The 18,791-nt window shown below is 34.9% G+C and overlaps 1 long non-coding RNA gene across 1 annotated transcript in view; it reads left to right on the top strand.

Annotated features, from left to right (window-relative positions):
• The window catches only part of LOC118767558, a 13,419-nt gene extending 10,498 nt beyond the window's left edge, over positions 1-2,921 (top strand). The window contains exons 3-4 of the long non-coding RNA XR_005003480.1: positions 1,736-1,739; positions 2,795-2,921. This is a non-coding gene — a long non-coding RNA (uncharacterized LOC118767558). The remainder of the gene's footprint in view (positions 1-1,735; positions 1,740-2,794) is intronic.
• Positions 2,922-18,791: the final 15,870 nt, after the last annotated feature.

Raw genomic sequence — 18,791 nt, forward strand, 5'->3', positions numbered from 1 at the left:
GTATACACTAATGAAATGATGAACCATGTATCTACACGGAGGCAATGAATGTTCACACTATCATAGGTTGCCAATGATAAAAGTCACTCCACAGAAGAGCGTTTACAATCTCATCCTCGGAATTCAATTAATTAGCAACGGATGCTCTAATAGACACCTAGACCAAGCTATTAAGGAATTCAAGCGGAAGTACAATACTACAAATATATCAGATAATACACTTAATAACCATACATAAGACCTATTATATGAACCAAATGTTACGATCGTGCATCACGTATTAATTTATTTGTCGCGGTCAAATCTTGACCTTTACAGTATGTTACAATGTTTATGTCAGTATTTTCTTGTCTCTCGTTCGGTGTGTATTTGCGCGTGAATTTTGGCATTGCATTGCGATATGCATATACACCCCATTGTTATTTTCCTATGTTTGTGTAGAATCATATACATTATTTGAGTATTCTCCTCTGAATAAGTAATATGCAGTGCATATCATGTGTCTAATTAATTTATATAAATAGGTTCGTCTGATCGTTGGGGCACAAATGCTAATGAATTATCATGGTTCAACAATAAACAAAGGAGGTCATCGAGTACTAATATTAATTTTGAACGGAGGAGAATTCTCTCTCTCTTTCTCTCTCCGTCTCCCTGGCTTTGCTTCTCCCTCTCGCCTTCATTACTGAGACTCCAGTAGTTTATGACAGTGGCGGGGATGTGAGGGTGTTATATTCACGGCAATTAAAACTACTTTTATCCCATATGGTTGTATAATCTGCCCATCACATTCTCTATGTTTACATTTGTCTTTTTATCTTTCTCCATCTCTGTTTCTCTCTCTCTCTCTTAAAGACATAGATGGATGTGTGTATTTATTCTTTCTCCTTTAAATGGCTTCAGTCATTTGACGGCGGCCACGCTGGAGCACCGCTCTTAGTAGAAGAAATCGACCTCAGGACTTATTCTTTGGTAGCTTAGTACTTATTTTATCGGTCTCTTTGGTGAACCGTTGGTTTACGGGGACGTAAATACACCAGCATCGGGTGTCAAGCGATTCTGGACACACATACACACACAGAAACAGACACAAGCACATACACATACAGAAACAGACATAGACACACACACCTGTTTCGGTGCGTGGCTCTTGGCCCACCGTATATACATATATATATATATCTGTGTGTGTCGTGCGGTCGTACAAGTGTGTATTGTAATACAATAAAATGAAAAAAAGGAGTGATTATTGTACTCTAACGCAACGTATGACACTTGTTCCCTCTTCCGACAAAAGATATTAACATAAGATGAGAGAAAATACTTGTATTTCAGCGAAGCAAACAATTTACGAGAGATATAATGACAAAACACATTTAGGAGAAACACGTAAAAAAATAGGCTGTGAGGTCAGAAGCTTGATTCCCAACCACATGTTTCCGGGTTCAGATCCAATGCGTGGCACATTGGACATGTGTCTTCACTATATCCTCGGGCCGATCAAAGCCTTGTGAGTGGATTTGGTTGACGGAAACTGAAAGAATCCCGTCGTTATAATATACATACATACATACATATATATATATGTATATATTGAAAACAACACAAAACATATAAAATTCTTTACAGATAAGGGAGGCTAGCCTTATTTAAGCCCATTTTTTTCACTCTAGACGTATTTCACCGTTCTTTAAAGATAGTTCCACATACAGTTTGACTGTTACTAGGAAAACAGTTTGGTTTGTTATTCCGTATGGAAAACAAATTAAATCTAATCTTCATTTGCAGTTCCATGAATTGGTTGGTAAGAACTTTCCAAAAAATTCTAGATATTATTCAATTATTAATTCTCGTATAGTTAGAGTTGCCTTCTCCAACACAAAGAATATTTCACAAATTATATCTTGTCATAATATCAGTCTGCTAAATAAAAGTTCATTTTCTGAGAGTTCCAACATTAATTTTGTTAATACCAGCCCTTCACATAATACTAATAATAATAATAATAATAATAATAATAATAATAATAATAATAATAATAATAATAATTAATAATAACAATAATAATAATAATAATACTCGTGAAAACCAAAGACATCCCCATTTGAAGAGGAATATTCCAGGGAGACACGCTCTCTCCACTCCTTTTCTGCTTGGCACTGACACCTCTATCTGATCTGCTAAATAGAACTGGATGCGGATACAAATGTTACGGCAAAACAATCAGCCACCTTTTATATATGGACGACCTAAAACTATACGCTGCAAATGACAAACAGCTGGAAACACTATTAAAGACAGTTCATGGATTTACCAAAGAAATAGATATGAAATTTGGATTAGAAAAATGCGCGAAAGTAACCCTGAAAAAAGAAAAAAGTAGTTAAGAGTAGCAACATCACACTAGATAAAACCAATGAAATAAGAGAATTAGACCAAAGCCAAACTTACAAATATTTAGGAATCCATGAACTTGATGTGTGTGTGTGTGTGTGTACTGGGTTGTCCGGAAAATTCGTGCCGATTTTTAAAGGAAAGCAAAAGGTCAATAAATACTTGCCATTACATTTTCAATCAACCAAATATGAACCATTTTGTTGCACAATGCGTCTCCATCTTTCCTTTAACTGGAAAATACCCCCTTCCCAGAATCGAGGTGGTTTCAAAGAATTCATCAAAGTATCCTTTTACGTCATCCAAGGAATTGAAATTTTTACCGTTAAGACTATTTTGCAGAGAACCGAATAAGGGGAAATCCGAAAGAGCAATATCTGGTGCAGGAATTTGGTCCCAGTCTGGTTCCCAAAGAAACGTGCGGTCTTGCATTTTCATGTTGGAAAACAACACCCTTCTTGTTGGCCAATTCTGGGCGTTTCCTTGAATTGCTGCTTTTAACTTGTCCTGTTGTGTGCAGTATTTCTCAGAATTAATTGTCTGGTTTCTTGGGAGAAGCTCTTAGTACAGAATTCCTTTCAAATCCCACCAGACACAAAGCAAGACTTTTTTAGGGTTAAGACCCGCTTTTAGGGTGGCTAAGGGTGGCTCATGTCACTTACTCCAGGATCGATTTCTCTGAACATTTCGGTAGATAATCCATTTCTTATCACCTGTCAGAATTTGCTTTAAAAAAGGCGCCTTTTCATTTCGTTTATAAAGCGAATCACAGAGGGAAATGCGATCCAAAATGTTCTTCTCTCTCAACTCATGTGGTACCCAAACATCGTAGCGATTTGTGTAACCAAGTTGCTCATGAACGACGGATTTTGATAGGTTGAGGCTTTCTGCCAATTCTCGTGTTGTCCAATGTGGGTTATTCTCAATGACTTGATTTTGTCTTCATCTGTAGTGGATGCTCTGCTTGATCGCTCTTTAGCAATAAGGCTACAATCTCCAGCTCGGAACCTTGCGAAACCCTTTCGTACAGTTCTTTCGATAAAAGAAACATCACCGTAAACTAGGCATATTTCTTTGCTTGCCTGTGAGGCATTTTCCCTTTACGGAAAAAGAAAAGCATCAAGTGCCGAAAATGAACTTTCTTATCTTCCATTTTAAAGGGTTCAAGAATTAAAAGAGATTATAGGAACATAAACTTTCTTCCGCGAAAAGATAGCTTAAACTGTACTCTAAATAAATGTCTACTCAAATACTATTCTATGGATCTAACTATGTTCTAAAATAAGTCAAAAGGTAAGCTACTATAACTCGGCACGAACTTTCCGTACAACCCAATATATATACATGTATATATATATATATATATATATATCTTCTCTATATATAAACGGCAGTTTGTCTGTCTGTGTGTCTGTGTGTCTGTCAGGTTGTACCCTCACCCTAACCACGGCTTTCAACCGATTCTGATGAAACTTGACACACACATAGCCCAATGTCATAATTCAAAACTAACGCAGCGAAAATTTTGAAAAGTCCCCCTAGGTCTGAAAAAAAATCGGTAAGTTCGACATGGGTCGAGAATCTAAGCCTTTTATATGAAACACATTTTCTACAGACTGTCTAGGGGACGCAACTCGACCTTTTTAACTCTCGGAACACGTGGGGTAAGTATCCCAAAATGTATAAAAATGTACAAAAACGGGCAGCAATGTGAGTGACAACAACGAAAAAGTCAAAAGTGACCAAACTGAACAAACGATTGGAAAAGGTTTTTTTGGTGCACACGACAAAAGCGGTTTATAATAAACCAAGAGTTTGCAAGTAGCGTCCGAGGACCCTTAAGGTACGTCAAAAATTCAAGGTAAAACGTTTGGAGTGGTAGTTATAAAGAAAGTGTAAACAAAAAATCTATTCGAATAACTTGCGGCTGCAGCATCTATTAGCAGAAGTGGCGGTGTGGGGGGGTAAAGTCTCGAATGTAATTCTTCTTGGTAGGAATTGGGTTGGGTTGAATTATCGATAGCTGTTTGATAGTTATTTGGGAGTGAAGAGAAGACATTGCAACCTACACATGCGCCTTCGTTCCCTAGAGGGAAAGGACTAGATTGGATTAGTCGTTGCCTACTAGGGCTCTTACATACCCGGGCAACGCCGCCGGCTATGCTGCTAGTATATATATATATATATATATATATATATATATATATATATATGCATGTATATGTATATATATATATGTAAATATATATGCATGTATATGTATATATATATATGTAATTATATATGTATATATATGTGTATATATATATATGTAAAATATATTGTATATATATGTGTATATATGTATATATATACATGTATGTATATATGTATATATCTATATATATGTACGTATGTATATATGTATATATCTATATATGTACGTATGTATATGAATATATATATATGTATGTATATATACATGCATTATATATATATGTATATAGATATATATATATAGAGATAATATATATATATATAATATATATATATATATATTATATATATAATATAATATATATATATACGTATATAAATATAATATATATATATATATATAGATATATATATATGTATATATATATATATGAATTTAATTCGTGCTCACCGCTTGACACCCTGTGTTGATATGTGTACGTCCCCGTAACGTATCGGTTCAGCAAAAAACTGCACTCCGTAGCATATCTTATCTCGAGACGTAACAAACGCGAACAATGATTAAATACAAAGACATATACATAGGAATATTTTGTGCATTGTTTTCGAATGGGAAAAACTTATAGAATAAACTAAAGGAGCAATTACAGAATATGTCAAAGAGGACAATATCGATATGAATAATAAATATGACAGTGTGTGGTGAACGCTCGAAAGGAAGCGTTCCTTTAATTGTATTTTTTGTTCTGCGTTAGTAAAAGAAATACAACAAAACTAGTGGTAATGGTTAACAAACCTTAATAACAAGGTGGTGGGTGATAATTCCAAGCAAAGATCGGTTCAAGGAAACAGTGCTAGGTCACATTGACCACCGAACCCATTGACATCTCCTGGTGTGCAGCGGAGTATATTCTAATACATTTATGGATATTGATTAAAGGTATATGATATTAAGTATATTTTTATACTTGAAACCGAATATTTCAGAAAAAGATAATATTCTGGTTATTGTCACAAACATGAGATGCACTCACATTATTTTGTTATTTGAATTTCTATAAGAAAAAAAGCTGGTATTCGACTTATGTATTACGCATACAATAATGGTGGGTATCTCAAAATATGAAGATGTTGAGTAACCTTCGAATTGCAACAAGCGTCCACATATATATTCATACTAGCAGTATCGCCCGGCTTTGCTCGGGTTTGTAAGGGAAATAACTATATAAGCATTTTTAGAGATGTAAAGTATAATAGCCATCTCAAAGGGGGTGGTGTTACTGTAGCTTTTTACGTTCTGAGATTTAATAATAAATTTTTAGAGAGTTACTTCCCTTATATATGCCAAAAATGCATTAAAATGGGAAAAATTGATTGTAATTTTTTTTTAAATCGTAGACTCATCGTAGACGCGCGCTAATACCCAGAAGGGCTTGATATGAATCACGACTATAAGATACCCGGTTTTGGTTAAACTGCACCGCAAAATGTGGGAGTAGTTAGGAATCTAAATCGTAGGAGACAGACAGCACACAACCTTACTTTTATATATTCATATTAGGATGGTATATAACACGATGAAGAGGAATAACAAGTTTTAATAGTAGATCCCAACATTTGCCTCTGCACCTTACACCAGCTTTAGGTTGCTGCGTGTATATTCAAAATGCCATTGTAAAAAACATTCTTTATAATTGTTATACATCTGAATGCTACCGTGCAACAGCCGTGTGAGGACGCTTCATGTGGTTGGAATATTTAAAGCTGGTGTACTGTTCAAGAACAAATGTTGGAATCTACTATTAAATACTATTATCCTCTATCTTCGTGTTATATTATATGTTTGTATTCATCTTACGACACCCGGAATACCTGTTACGTAGTAGGAGGGCGTGTAAGAAATAGCAGTCAAATCTATTCTATTCTGAGGAAAGTAGCCGTTTACGCGTAACTTCGATGTCACAGACGTTGAAAGTATGCGAAATAACATACCCACGAAACTAAACTAAATGAAAAAACCGCGAAACTTAACTCCGTTGCTGGGAAACTCAGACTTTCCCGGTGACTAAACGGGTCACGAGTAGTGTAGTCTAGTATATGTATATATGTATATATATAAATAAATATATATATATCATAATAATAATAATAATAATGATATAACACACATACATACAGACACACACACACATACACACACACACACATATATATAGAGAGAGAATATATATAAATACAACAAGTGAAAGACGAAAGATGGGATATACGAGATTTTATTATTCACAACAATTGTTTCGTCACATCTAGCATAGATTCCGCACGTGTGGGAAACTCAACAACTGGTTCAGGAGCATCCAGCGGTACAGCCGCATCTCGTCGAGTGATAAATAGATACGACTCGTTAGAATAATAGTTCCGCAATGTAACCTCTCGTTTTGTAGAAAGAAAAACAGCCAGACGGAGGAAATATCTTTATTTGTATTGGAGATCAAAAATAAAATCACAGATGGGAATAAAAGAGAAACGAACACGCAATAACAGAGAGAAAATTATTAAAAATAATCGTTAAACAAATATAGATGTATAAACGCCCTCACGAAAGCTGAAGGCGCGAGTACACTCGCTCATATAAGCATCTGCGAGAATGTGAGCCTAAGCACAGGTGTGGTTTGGTACATTCGCGATCACAAAGAGAGTTAAGTAGCTACTTGGTGTTTATAAGAACGGGAGAGTTAAAACTAAACTTAAGTTATCTATACCTTAAAGTAAATTAAATTACGTTAAAGGTTATTCAAAATATCTTCTCACAGCTTGTTCGAAAGTACTTATATATAGGCGCAGGAGTGGCTGTGTGGTAAGCAGCTTGCTAACCAACCACATGGTTCCGGGTTCAGTCCCACTGCGTGATACCTTGGGCAAGTGTCTTCTGCTATAGCCCCGGGCCGACCAATGCCTTGTGAGTGGATTTGGTAGACGGAAACTGAAAGAAGCCTGTCGTATATATGTATATATATATATGTATGTGTGTGCGTTTGTGTGTCTGTGTTTGTCCCCCTAGCATTGCTTTACAACCGATGCTGGTGTGTTTACGTCCCCGTCACCTAGCGGTTCGGCAAAAAGAGACCGATAGAATAAGTACTGGGCTTACAAAAAGAATAAGTCCCGGGGTCGATTTGCTCGACCAAAGGCGGTGCTCCAGCATGGCCGCAGTCAAATGACTGAAACAAGTAAAAGAGTAAAAGAGTAAAAGAGTGTGTCGGCATCTCGAGAGTCTTTCAGAAATTCTATGAACGACCATCTCATTAATCCACAGAACAGACAGGGAATTCTCGGAGCAGATGTGGCATCTCCTTGAAATTATATTGTATGGTTATGCGTGCCTTATTATGGACCAAGTCATGCTGTACTTCATTTTATTCTCCTTAAATCGATATAAACAATCTGCCAAAGATGTTGAATGTCTCTTATTGATTGTCTCGCGACATGGCTACAATAACGATTCTCAGATGAATCAGCCGTCTGCTCAACGTAAAAATACGGCTCTCCCCTTTTGCAAACGGTACATTTATATACAAGATTTGTACTCATACAGAGATTTATCAAAAGACATTTTGATTTTTCATAGCACTAGCACTTATCATATTTATTTGTATATGAAGCAGTCCCGAATCCATTTACAGCCATTGTTACCGTGTTAGCCGTATCATAAGTATTTCTATTTCTACGATTTGGTCGTAATTGGAGTTTATCATTGCGGTTTACGTCTCCTTTGTTGGTATTTAGATGCAAATGTTCGCTTGACCCGGTAGGTGGGTTATTGAACCTTTTCTGCATTTAGCTGTTGTATATGCTATGCATAAGCTGCTCTAAATTAGCAGAGTTAGCGTAGGATTATTTCACGGTGTGTCGATTAAAAATTGGATGATACCGAGTAGATTTAGGAAAACATTTGTCCAAAACATCAAACAATTTCCCAGCTTATTGGTTGAAACATGTGAACCAAAAGTCGGATTGAACCAGAGACCGTCCTGTTTCCTACATCTGTTGTTAGGCTTATTTGATCGAATGTGTTGTACAGGATTGGAACAAGCAGTTGGATTATTATGGCATGTGATAGTTCATTATTATGGCATGGTAGTTCATTGACATAACCAATTCTTTCTGCCCTGTATTCTCTATCTGAGTGAGCTTTCAACCTGTGATGTTGTTATTGTGTACAATGGAATTACCAGTATTGTGTATGTCTGCTTCTTGTATATATTGAATTTTTCCCGGTACCCAGCCCTAGCTAGAGCAGCGTCATAATAAGCTGCATGAGATTCGAAAATTTTATTATTGGGTGATAATCTAGAAATTATTAAATAATCCCCATATAGATATAAACAGTAAACACAAATGGGGATTAAAGCATTGCTGAGTGGGGTAGGATTTTATTCAATGTCATAAAGGATTGATTGTCATCCGTTAGTCTCGGCAGAGTACGGATCTGTGCGTTGAATTGGATTGACGTTGCAGCATCGCTTGTGACTGACCAGGCTAATGCATGTATGAGTCACGGCTGCAACGGTCGCAAATATGGATCGTCGGTTGGTCATTTGTTAATGGTTCGCTCTTCCTACGACTCCGTCGGTCCTCTGCTGTCTGGCGTATGTTATCTCCTACATCATGATATATAATGCCCCATCAATAGACAAGATTTGAAACAGTTAAGAATCTAAACATTAATTCGTACATAGCCAACATTAGCCCTAATTCCTATCAGTAATTACATCAAAATATTACACATACACACACATACACGCACATGCACACACACATACACACACATATAGTTACAATAATCTAAGAATGGGATTTATAAACATATAATGCATCGCTACGCGCGCATCCACAAATCCCATGTCTCTTAACATCACATTCAGTATTCCTGAGATAATTACAGTGTAGTCTGTCTTATCCGTGGGCCTCGGGTTCGTAATCTTCATGAATTCATTTCATCAGGTGATATAAAATGGATTCATGAAGTTGATTTACCCGACGCTCAAGGATACTACAGTCTAAACAGTAATTATTCTATCAACATGGACTGTGATCTTTAGAGACATGTGATCTGCGGAAACTCGCATTAAATGGCTATAAATTCCCTCCAAGGATTATTTTTAGTACTATACTAGCAGTATCGCCCGGAGTTGCTTGGGTTTGTAAGGGAAATAACTATATAAGCATTTTTAGAGAGTTACTTCCCTTATAGATGCCAATTCGGGCTTTCTTAGCCATTTCTGTTTTGGTGTCTTCAAGCCATAAAGTCGCTGTTCTAAAAGAACGCTGGTCTCCTTGACAACGCTTTACGACGTTGATTTCCTTACACTCCCTTCCCCACAGCTTCACGAGGGAGGGAAGAAGGGGGAGAAGCAAACAGGTGCAGGTGTGACCATGGACGCCAACTCCGCCGCCATCGACACACGAAACATTATGCATTAAAATGGAATAAAAAATGATGTTAAATTATTTTTTAAATCGTAGACTCATCGTAGACGCGCGCTAATACTCAGACGGGCTCGATATGAATCACGACTATAAGATACCCGAATTTGGTTAAACTGCACCGCAAAATGTGGGAGTAGTTAGGAATCTAAATCGAAGGGGACAGACACTCACACAACTACAGTTTTATATATATAGATTAATCCTACATTACATCGGTACAGCTCAATGCATCCCTAAAAAACTGGTTCATTGGTCAACATCATTAGACTGTGGCCAACATAATGGAATGGGAATTTTATTGGCATATTCAAACGTTTTCCGTTAACAAACTTAATATATACACTACAAGAGAGAAGATGATGGGTGGAAAGGTTGGTCATTCCCTTAAAATTCTGTGTAAATTCTTGAATATAATTACTTCTACACTACCAAAATTTTTCATGAGCTTAACATAATTATAAATTTATTTTACTACCTATTTTGAACACTTTTATGTAAACTGTTTAAACAAAACGCCTCACTAAACATTTTATCATCATTGTCAAAGATGTTAACATTACTTTTATCATAATCAAAGACTGTATAACTGTATTTTAACACAATTATGATAACCATTTTGTACCATAACAAAGCTTCTATAAAGCTATACATTTTACTTTTGATAATGTTTTCTCTTTAAAAAATTTAAACCGGTCAAATCAACAAACATCATTAAAATACTTCTGTATTTTCAAACCATCTTTCCTATATATATACTAGCATTATGACCCGTCGTTGCCGAGTCATAGTGCTACTGCATGTATATATGTGTATATATATGTATACATATTACATGTACATCTATATATATATATATACATCTATACATAAAATACAAAATACAAAGTTATATCTTGATATCGCTAGTGATAACAATACTCAAAATATATAACAGACTGGAATTGTAAGCCCGTCTCTTGCAATTTCGATCAATTGTATCTTGTTTTCCCTCTTGTATACAAGTGTGGCTACAATCAAGCCTACCTCAACTTCGGGGTGGGGGAGATTTAAAATTTTTATCTGGCACGTCCTACGTCGCAGATATAAAGGTAAAAATAAAATATTTCCACTTTGCAAGTTCGAGTCGAGTATTCCCTTGCGCGCTCCATTGACTCGAACCTTGCTTCTATTGTGGCGAATTTACCGCCTTTTGTTAGATATCTTTCGTAGTCGCACCAAGACACTTTTCGAAGGTGCTTTCCTCCATGTGTTCAAATCTTCTTTTTCCTCTACATTGTATACTTTATAGGCAATAGTCTTTTCTTTAATTTAATTTTTTATTATCCATCTGGACTATTCCATTTCTGCACGCTAATTATATTTTTAATTTATTCCTATTCATGTGAAACCACTTATTCAAGTTCAAGTCATTGATGCAATTTTATACCAATTGCTATTTTTACTTTTGTTATGTTACGATTATATTATACTTTAGTTTGATTTTAATTATTTCTTATTACATATAATTCAATTAATATTATTATTTGTATTGTTAAAGTGAAAGTATCTGACATAAAATAAAGAAATGTTTTTGTTTCACTTTTAACACGTAATACTGAAATAGTGGAGAAGATATGATATTGCTATGGGCTCGCTCTAGGCAAGAAGTTGAACATTTTTTTGCCCAAAAAACTACATGGACCGTAAGTAAGGCATGTGTAAAATTTGAATGAAATTGGTTGTGTATTTCTCAAGTTTTAGGGAATCGTAGTGGAGAAGATATGCTATTACTGTGGGCTCGCCCTAGGCAAAAAGTTAAACATTTTTGCCGATGACACTCCCCGGACCCTAAGTAAGGCATGTGTAAAATTTGAATGAAATTGGTTGTGTAGTTCTCAAGTTTTAGGGAAACACACAGACAGACAGACAGACACGCATTCTCAGTTTTATATATATATATAATATAGGATAAACTTGTGTCTCAAGATGTGCTGGAGAATATTCAATTTGGGTATATTTGGGGTACTTAGGTGTGCTCATGACTTAGTGCTTGCTTCTTCCATGGGTATGAGTAAGTATTTAATTTATTTCTTACGCATTTATCGTTGACGAGGAGAAAATTCTTATGAATTAACGCTGAAATTGGGACCGATACGATAATAACGGAATTTGTTAGAAATTTCTGTCGGCTTACTTCGAGACGCGTATATATAGCGATAAATTATATGGTTATTGACAATTTGTCTATTTTTGGCATTAGAATTTTTTTCTTTTGCCTTTGTTTATAAGTTGTTTATATATATATATATATATATATATATATATATATATATAGGGAGGGAGAGACAGCAGTTGTAGTATGGAAGAGTTATACGCGCGTCACTGCATCCACCATCAGTTGGTGATTTTCTGCTCCTGGTAGATGACAACTTTTCCGTACTCGGGCAACAATAATCTAACTGATAGCTGTGTTTGGGCAGTTTTGCCCCCGAGGGTCTTACTGGGCCGGAGTACAAATTCTACCTCACCATCTGTTGTAGAACAGGTAGAGGGAACGTTCAGTGTATTCTCTGACATGCTCGACCCCACACAGCACAGAAGCCTCCGACCCGATATATGCATTGACATGTATTAACCACAATATTTATAAGAATGCAAAGACATTTCTACCTCGATTATTGAAACATTGTAATTTATATAACTAGAAACTTACACGTCATCAATCAAAAATCAACTTCAACTGCGAACACATTCACAGCAGAACATGCACAATCGTAAACAGCGGCGTGCCAAATCGGTTTTATATGTGTGCTCAGGTGTGAAAATCCGAGTAAAGCAATATTATGCACGTAAGGTATTACCTTACAAGTATTTACTTACAAAAATCTCTGCGCGTGTCAGCATGACTGTGTGTGTCCGCATCAGAAAGAACGAATTGAATATGCCGAGAGTGATTACAATTTTGGAAACGTAAATACACCAGCAAAACGTATCTCAAGTGAATGCAGACAAAGACAATTGACTGAAGAATAATGATATAGAAGAAGAAGAAGAAGAAGAAGAAGAAGAAGAAGAAGAAGAAGAAGAAGAAGAAGAAGAAGAAGAAAAGCCATTCACATGGGAAACGTTTTACGAAAAATGAACGAAAAGGAAACAAAAATAAAGATACATTTTCAATTTCCAATTAAATTACATACGTTAGCATGTATGCGTATAGGAGTATAAATATAAACACATATATAGCTTATACACACATAACATGTATAACTATATATACATACATCCACACACACTCACACAAACGCATACATACGCATATATATACATATATATACATATATATATAAACATACATATATATATATATATATATGTATATATATATATATATAAACATGCATACATATATGTATATATATATATATATATATTTAGATGCATGGACAGTTATATATGTGCGTATGAGTTAATGTTAATTATTTCACAACTTGCACTGATGCCAAGCAGTATCTTGAGAAAATATGAACGGAAATTTGATGCCAATCTTATTATCAATAGAACGTATAATTGGGTGTGTTGTGTTTTCAAAGAATAATTGAGAAATATAGCTTGAAACAGTTAAACATAAATACACAAAGTTATTGTTAGCTAAAATTTTGATTGCGTCAAAAAGCTCATTAATACCTCGAAAGTGTGGAGTAGGCGTGCATGGGAATGTATTTCTGCATTTGTATATATATGCACAATCATATGTGTGCATGTATTTATGTATGCGTATGTGTATACATACATATATATATATATATACACATAGATGCATATATGGAGTGGTTCATACATGCACATACTCCCACACACACACACGCTCATATATACACGCACGTAAGCACATACACACATATACTCTCAGCTATGCATATATACTCGTGTGTATGCGTCCGGTTGTATATTTGTACTTATATATATGTAGAGGTAATTCATATTACATAGAGGAGAGATATGTGTTTAATTTGAAATTAAAATTTTGGATGAGTTTTCTGGATGTTTCAGCATATAATACGCTGTTATTTTGAATGCTATGTGTGGTATAAATTCTTGAATATTCATCTGTCCATGTATGTATTATATGTAATTAAATATGTGTGTATTTATGATTTTAATGAGTATAAGAATGTTACTTATTGGAAATCTATCAAATGCGAGCTCATTCCTGCGTAGATGTGTGTATGTAATATATGCATATATATATATATATTATATATATATATATATATATATATAGAGAGAGAGAGAGAGTAATATACTTACGTATAGGGTCAAAAAGTGGGTACGTAGCCGCCATGTATATATGTAAAAGTAAAAAAAATATACAAACTGGGACAAGAACGTGAAACATTTAGAAGACGACACAAAATAAAAGATTAATCAGCCGAAATTGCGAAGATGATCCGGTTCTTGACTGATGATGAGGGCTTCGAATGTCCCGTCCGTGTTTTTTTTGTGTCGTCTTCTAAATGTTTCACGTTCTTGTCCCAGTTTGTATATTTTTTTACTTTTACATTTATATATATATATATATACCTGCTTGCATCAGCTAATCTATGTTGTGTTTCGTATTCACATGAAGCATAATTTCTTACTTCATATGTATTTTCAATCACGCATGCACCGTTGTTTGTTTTTTTTTTGTTATATACAAGTCCTCCAGATTTTCCCCAAACCTACATTACCATATAAAAATATAGTTCTAATCAATAATTTTTTGTCTCATTGCAAATGAAAATAAATTGTACAATCGTGTACAGAATGCAATTGATAACACCAAGTAATTTTTTTCTTATGGCGGGATGGGCGAGCAGAAGTGTTATTGAGAACCTTTAAAAATTTTAATGGCGATGGTGATTATGTTGTTGGTACTTGTTGTTGCGTTTTGTGCTTCGTGTATCTTCGTGACTTTTCTCTGTCATTGGCCGTGAAAGGGATAATAATCCCTCAACTAAATATTAACGGGAAATATGTTTAACGTATATTACATACACGTGAGGGCGCGTGGCTTAGTGGTTAGGGCATTCGGCTCATGATCGTAAGGTTGTGAGTTCGATTCCCGGCGACGCGTTGTGTCCTTGAGCAAGACACTTTATTTCACGTTGCTCCAGTCCACTCAGCTGGCAAAAATGAGTTGTACTTGTATTTCAAAGGGTCAGCCTTGTCACTCTCTGTGTCACGCTGATTATCCCCGAGAACTACGTTAAGGGTACACGTGTCTGTGGAATGCTCAGCCATTTGCACGTTAATTTCACGAGCAAGCTGTTCCGTTGATCGTATCAGCTGGGACCCTCGTCGTCGTAACCGGCGGAGTCTTTTTTTATATTACATACTGATATTGCTATCATGCAATAATTAGAAGCAGACGAAACTCAATACGTATCTAAGCTATTCGATATAGTTAACTGCATTCAAAGCATTTGGTAAAATTAATTCCAATTTCATTCCAATTTCCAAGAATTTTCCATGTGAACATTTACGTGACATTGTTTATTGATCAACCAACGTTGTGTTCCACTGATAAGGCGAATTATATCGAAGTTTCTAAATCGTTAACTAAACAAAATACACAAGCACAATGCACATATACGCACAGACACACACATACGCCACACACACACACATACACACACACTCGTACACACATTACATATAAACAGATATATACATGCACCCACATGTAGATGCATTTATATACACATTGGCGAACATACTTCAATAAAATCGCAAATTCTGCATCTCAAAGTTATGCCTGAAAGCTATATAATTTAAGATCTTCAACGAGTGGTACTCTAATGATGGTAGTCTAATGAGGGTACTCTAAGGATGAGGAAGGCTTCTGTTAAACATTCATTTCGGATTCGAATCCCGGTTGTCACAACCTCAATATTTTGCGATTGTTTCTCTGGATGCATTTTCTGACAGAGCAAGTCTATAATGAAAGGCGTTCCAGCTTTTACAAATCTGTTTCACTTTCAGATTTACATACTATATTATGCAATATATTTTTTGCATTTTGTCATAGAATAAACAGTGAGTTGATGTGTCATAGCTTCTATTTCAAGTAGATCAAGTGACCGTGCGGTTTCCCTTTGTAAAGTCCCTATCTTAATGTTGATGGTGGTACCACAACATGAGCAAATAAAGTAGAATATAATCAATGAAATAAGAAGAAGCTTATATTTAGGCCTAAAGTTTATCGAAAATGTTCAACTCTTTATACCAAACTCTGTGAAATTTCATAATCTTGCTGATACAATGTCGAGAAAGGTTCCGTCAACAATTTCTGCAATAATTATTAGTTAATATTCATGCTATATCTTCAACAATCTTTGGTCAATATCTCAATGAATTAAGCAGTGCATTGCTTTAAGAACATCTCTATTGATAATATATTATAAAGAATTTTGATTATCTAAAGCTTGCATTCAGTTTAATTATTTAGTTGATTGTTTTATGCATAATAGCTAGTTATCCTGCTCTTAAATAACTCCTCATCCATAAACTAGTTCAGCAACAAGCAGCTACTTACGTTCCTGTCTGTTTAACATTGTTACTGCTTCCGATATGGATCGATGATGCATAAATCAAATAAAACAGGAATGAAAAGAGAAACAATACTCATAATTTGCTTTAACTAGAGACGGAAGTTTCCTGCACATTGAAGATAGATTTGGGAAATGGAGGACTGAGTTATCTTTCATAAATTTCATACAGAATAGTAGTAATTAAGCTGGACTCTTAATTTAACCACATCATTTGGATTAAACGAATACAAAATTTATTTTAACCCAGCACAAACCGAAAGAATATGAAGTGGAATCAAATTGGGGAAAATCGCACGCCAAGGTAAGAGATGACATACATTGTTGTCAGTAAAATTCAGAGATCATTCAGAATCAGCCAATGGTGGTAGATTCGACCTGGTGGGAGAGAGAAATTCTTCTTTCCCATAAGATGTAAAGGTTTGAAGTTTAAATAAGATTAAATGAATAAGGTCATATAAAACACGGGAACTGGCAATATAGAAAGGAAAATTCCTCGAAAAAACTTTTGCGAAAAATTATTAAAAAACTGCTCGTTAAATTCTAGAAAAAAGGTAACAGTACCTTATACTACTGTAGTAAAGTTCATGTAAACAATTGGCACATTTTTAATCGCGGGAACCCAAAAGCTGAGGTACACTAGGGTTAGTGTCATGGTTTAGCGTTGGGCTTCAGGGTTAGTATCAGGGTTTAGAGTTGAGGTATAGGGTTAATATTAATGTTTAGTGTTAGAGGTGAAGGTTGGGGTTGAGGGTCAATCCTAATAGCGGATAACCTAGGGTTAATCAATTAGAAATATATTTTTAGTAAAGATTTCTCTAAAATGAATAACATAATCAGATTCAGTGCGAAAAATTGCATCAATATAACACATTTGAAACATTTGACTTAATTTTACGTTTTCGAAAACTGGGACAGCAAAACAAGACTGAAAAGTTTCTCTGTCAGATACAATGTCCAAAAACGCGATTCGAAAAAGAAAAAAAGCCTCAGTGAAATATGTTTTTGAAGACAAAAAAAAAAGAACAAAAAAAACTGCAAACTGCAGAAATAGTTCAATTCATATTAACAATTGATTCCTTTCCCTTTTTTGTAGCGAAAATTCAAAAACGAAAGTTTAGAATATAGGTCCTCGTCAAAGAAGATAGGCTTTAAAAAAATACAGGTGTAGTACTTTGAAACAGATAACACCTTGGCTTGTTAATATGGAAACAGGAACCAATGTTTCTGTGAATTTCGATTGGCCAAAATTACCCAAATTTTATATATTTTAAAAGCTATTAACTTTTCATTTGCTAATTTATACCAAAACTCAATTTCAAACTACATCAGGAAACAAATTTATAAAATAATTTGAAGAAAGTTAAAACACAAAAACTGAAAACTGTGACAGCAACAGAAAAGGTTTAAAAAAAGTTTTTACTTGTCATCACGAATACCATGACAATTATCAGTAATTTGTGCCGACTGTATATAAGAAATCTATAACATATCACATATATATATCAATATATATCATAGCAACGGAGTTTAAATCTACGTGTGATTAAATTGAAAAAAAGCCGAATATTAGATTTTGTTTCACCTCACCTAGATTTCATACTTCAATGTATGCATTCGAATACACGCGTTAATTTAAACTCCTACTACACAGATGGTGGAGTATAACCGCATAGATTATTTAATATATGCCTTCATATATCTTTCCTAACCATCTCGTTGTTAAGATACATTTGTCTTCCTACCACCTTCCACAATAAAATGACACTACATTAAAAAAAAAAACATTTACTCGTAATGACGTGATCAACCCAAACCAAAATAGCGGATTTCTGCCTATATTAAAGTAGTTTCTCATTACAAGTGATTACTAAGGAGTTTATATTTGGAAAGGGAAAGAACATTGAATAAACTCTACATTATATATTCCATTGCCAAACCTCAAGTGTGATTCATTATCATAGTAAAAATAACTAGCTGGACCCGTGAAGAATTCACGGAAAATATATTTAAAAAAATGTAAGCATCTGTGGTTTGTGTGCTGGTGCCATGAGAAATGTTTCTATATTGCGACAGTTACAGAATATAGAAAGAAGTGGTAAAACCGATAACTAAATAATCCAACCAAAATTCAAAATCCAAAAT

The sequence above is a fragment of the Octopus sinensis genome, linkage group LG22 (genome assembly GCF_006345805.1).
Source record: "Octopus sinensis linkage group LG22, ASM634580v1, whole genome shotgun sequence".
Taxonomy (NCBI): Eukaryota; Metazoa; Mollusca; class Cephalopoda; order Octopoda; family Octopodidae; genus Octopus; species Octopus sinensis.